Genomic DNA, 4,976 nt, shown 5'->3' with positions numbered 1-4,976 from the left:
AGCTGCAAAGGCTGTTGCCTTCTTTCAGAAGTGACTTTTTGATGCTTTAGTTTCTTCGTTGCTGCCTTCATGATTCTTTTGCTAATGCTTGACAGCTTGACAGTACAGTTTTTGCCTGGAAGGTAATTATGAAGAGAAATTATGAATAAGTCAAAGGCATAATCTCTTAGATTATTTTTTAAGAACCAGTCCTGTAACAGGTTTTAGGTAGCGCCTTACTGGAGCACAGACATACATATAAATATATAGATATATACACACAGAGTACTGTCTCTTTAGAAAGTGGAAAATTAAGAGGTATCTTTCTTGCTACCACTTTAATAAGTGGATGGGCAGCTTCAATTTGTATCAATTAAGCAATTTAGGGGAAATATGATTTTATTCTTCGATATGAATTACAATAATCAAGTGAATTACAATAATTTCTGTGAACCACCATTAGAACAGATTGTAACCATTAAGATTAAAGACAGCAAATCGCTGGGTTGGAGTAAATCAAATGTAATTCCCAGAACCAGAGAAAATTTTAGGTTCACAGCATGGCTGACCTCACTTTTTGGTAAGGTTCCTCAGAGCCTTGTAAATGAAGTTTTGAATATATCTCCAAGGACAGAAATACCATGATAGCAGGAAAGTATCTGAATAATGATTGATGGAAATGAATGCTTCCTGCAGCAATTGTTTTGTAGGAATCCAGTCATTTGGAGAAACACACAACTTTCAGTGTGAGCATGCCTATGCCTTAAAAATGTTTGTCTTTTTAGTCCTGCTCTGAGCTTAGCCTTGTAGCCAAAAAGGACAGTGTAGAGGAGATATCTCCAGAAGTTGGGAGTTAATTAAAGTGCAGAGGTGTCTGTCCTGCAGGGGGCATGAGAAGTGTGGCTTTAGGAAACAAACTGGTATAGAAAATTCCTGTAAGGTATATCCTCAGTGGCCCGGTGATGATGTCACTCATGGCAGCATCCCAGGGCTTACAAACGCTTCGTGTCTTTGTAGCTGACTTTTGTCACTTGGGTTTTCCACTTGAGTTTTCTGGCTTTGCTGCATCCTTACGAACAAGCTACAAAAGAAAGGGCATTTTTCAGAGGCACATGTGTGAAAACATGAATGTAACATGAATGTCTTGTGAATGGCTTGGTGTCAAATGAAATGTATGATACACATTTCTTGTATCTCCATGGCTCATGAACGCACAGGGATACACAAGGATACCAAAGAGCAGGTCTGATGAGTATGATGAACTGGACTTAAGTATTTTTAATATTTAAATTTTTCAAAGTAATCTAAGAAAATAATCAGCACTATATCTAGTTTTCTTGAACAATTACCTGGTAGCAATGGATACTGTTTGCAATTCTGTTTGGTAAATTCTGAGGGCTTGGGGTTTTTTTCATTTTCTCCATTGAACCGCTGCCTATATATCCTGAACTTGCTCTTCCTCTGCTTTTCATTGTAATTTTATGAAGTAACAGATAATGTCCAACTCAGGAATGGGATTTCAGGTGTAATGCAAATGAGAAATTTCTGGTATAATTTGTAAGAACATAAGTCGTTCTACGGCACAACTGTGTGTGAGCTTACCCAGCAGAAACAGTTACAGAGGAAGTATGGGACTCCTGCCAGCATGAGCCGCATACATTCAACTACAACTAGAGCTGGAAGCATTCCTTGACTTCGGTGCATGATTTATTATATTAGTCCACTTGTCTTTCCCTTCTGAAAGAAAGCCAATAAGTGGGTTTATTTAATCTTACATCCAGCTTTGTCCTTGAAAGTGAAGTCGTATATACCTTCTCTGTCCAGGATACAACTGCTAGGGGCCAAGCAGGGATAAGGAAAGAGGGAACCCTGCAAGTTTTACTCTGTAACTGCCACTGAGGAATCATCAGACATGAAAGGAAGACCTCACAGTTCCATGCAGAGTCCCATGCCAAAGCGAAAGTCTAATTTCTGTACGCACTTTTGGATGGTTTTACAGTTCCCCTCCTTAGTATCGCAAAATATTTTATTCTCCAGTCCTGGAATTAGCAAAAAATAATGATAGCAAGAATGCAGAGCTAAAAATTGGTTGTAATTCTGTTAAAGTGTGGAATATAAAATGAGAGGATGGATTCATCCAAGTAGAGACCAGCAACCCTGGCCACTAAAACAGCCAGCCTGTGAGTAGACAAGCACTGATTCATCGCACAAGTTTTCCTGCAAATGAACAAGGTCTCCTTCGGTTAAAGCAGAAGTTCATCTCCATCTCTCTGGTAACTTTAGCTGTTGTTCATAGATCCTTCAGCAACGTCTCTATCTGTAAAAACACTGAGGACTTCTAGGGTCCTTTTTCTATAGGCAGTTAAACTGGGGGTGAGAGCATAAGGTACCCCAAAAAGGTCTTGATGAGCTCACCATTTCCTTCCTTCACACATCTGGATTTTCAGCTTGATGAGAGCTTTATACTGACAGCATAGAACCTTGAGGAGTGGGCAAACATTTTCTTTCAGTCTATCCCCTTAATGGCAGTACAGAATCCTTAGTCAATAAATTATCTTAATTAGTCTATTTATAATAAAAATGTACAAAGGAGAAGGCAAACTACAGTGCAGAAAACTGTCATATTCAAATGAGTGAAATTAATTCAGTAATAAGTAAAGAGAGTTTTTGAACTGGTCTGTAGAACCTTCAGGCATTGTTCAAATGGCTGAACTAATTTTAGATTATGTACAAAACCAGCTGTATGAATACATACAGTGTCCTACACAGAGTAGGTCTGTGTGATTTTTCTTTTTCCCCCCCTTGAATACTGCACCATGAATAGGCTAGTGCTATGTCAAATACTGTGCACTAATCTCCTATGTCAATCTTTCAAGGAATCATTAATTACCTTGGGAAGTGGCTTTCTTTCATTACAAGAAATTACAAGAATTCTGGGTGACTGAGAGAGGTAGCTTATTTACATATTCTGAGGCTAGTCATATGATTTTTATTGAGCCAATTATGCCAAAGATTGCCAAGTATACAGTCAGTTTGTATAGCATTGCAGTTACCAAAAATATGTCTATCAATGAAAATAAATTTGTATCTCTGGCAGTAATTTTCTGAGTGGTAGGATTTTTCCTAAATTTATCTTGGGAAAGATAAAAAATTATTATTTGAGCTTTCAAGTACCAGTGATTTATTTCATTTCACAGTGACAAAACTGTGTCTGTGGTTTTTTATTATAAATAGTGGTAGATATGCTAACACAGGCTTTAATTCTGAGAATGTACAGGCCTTAGGTACATGGTGTCCCACCGGTATCCCAAGTTTCTATTATAACCTATGAAGAACTATACTTCTTAATTTGAATACAGAAAGCAGTTTTTAAAAGATTAATTATGTTACTGATGTAAATACTGACTAGGCAACTAATGTGCCATGACTGCTGCTCATTATATCAAATTCAATCAGTTCATTGCTGCCTTGTCCTCCTCCTCATTTGTTTCATCTCCATCTGCTCACTCTCTCATATTACTTGCACTGCATCATATGAGGTACCCAAGCTTACTGGGGCAAAATATTGTCTTCCATGAAAAATATGGTCCAGCTCTTCATAATTCTGCAATATAAATACAATAGTAATGCTTATGCTGCTACTAATTTGACCATTTTTCTCCCTGATTGAGTCTTGGAAAGTATAATTCCTATTTTGGTGCTAGTTTATCTATATGTCAGTGAAAGTTAAGAGTAGAATTGATGATATCTCACTACAGCTTTTAAAAGAAGGGTGCTAGTCTAAGCTAGTCATCAAAGCTTGTGTCATTACTCTTACAAGTGGTATAAGAGGCTGGTATTTCTTAGGATGTACTCAATGACATTTTCAGAAGATGATTCATCCTGCCCTAATGTAGTAGAGCTTAGTCACCTAATGGAGTTGTCTGTGTAAACTGCATACTAAGACCATAGGAAAAACTTAAATTTGGTGCCTAACTTGTTTGAATCATTCTGCAAGTGTTCTGGGCGAGCCCCCATTTCTGATTCTGGGATGATGCTGCTCCAGCTGCTAGGAAATTATTTTTAATCTTGCATTATCATGGTCCTACAAGCAAAAATTTTAGCAGTAAATGTCCTAGGTTTTACATCACAGCATATCATTAAACAATTTACTTTGTCAATTAAAATGTCCTTTTAGTTGACTCTTAAAAATATCTGTAGAGATTATAGTTCATTCTATCTTTTCCCTACTGCTGTGCCATCAACACAGATGCAATATTCCTCTCAGAAAGGGCTGGGTTAGTGTATTAGTGTAGCAGTGTAGAGATCTAACAGTGAAAGTCATGGGGCTTCAAGTGGCTGACACTCTGATAAAGCATTAAAGAGGTAAACAGGAAAGATAAAAATAGTGGGATAATTTGATATCAATTCTCATTTTCCTTCCTATTGAGAAGCCTTTGTTGTGTTGGCTCCGTTTCTTTACTGCCATTTGCCAGAGCAATCTTTTATAACTAGAAAATACAATAAGCAGTGGTGATGTAAGCACATGAAAGGTTAGTGAATTTGGTTTGGAATTGGAAATACCTCTTTGTAATAAAGGTCATGATTTCAAAATATTGCAAACTAGTGTGTTCTAAGATTTCTCTTTGTCTGCCCTGCTCTACATTGTGTCTCCTGAGCTGAAAATTCACTTAAAATTAGGCAGCAAATGAAAATAACAAGATAAACCTATGAGGAACATCAGGGGAACTCTTGCTCTGAGATCAGTGGCACTATTCCCAAGGAAGTTAATTTCAAAACAAGTCTGTCAGTTATCTGAGTTTCAGCTGATGATTTAATGTATGAATAGCCTTCTGAAATAAAAATTGTGGGTTCTGGGCTTTTCTCTGCCATTCTTCTGTCAAGCATATCACTGTGGTTGCAGAATATATTTAGCTGGTTGCATTAGTCACTGGGGATTGTGTTCTTATGCTTCTATATGTTTGATTTAATATGTGCTTGCATATTCAACTGTGCAG

This window comes from Motacilla alba, chromosome 8 (genome assembly GCF_015832195.1).
Source record: "Motacilla alba alba isolate MOTALB_02 chromosome 8, Motacilla_alba_V1.0_pri, whole genome shotgun sequence".
Classification (NCBI taxonomy): domain Eukaryota; kingdom Metazoa; phylum Chordata; class Aves; order Passeriformes; family Motacillidae; genus Motacilla; species Motacilla alba.
Note: the sequence above shows the minus strand (reverse complement) of the source record.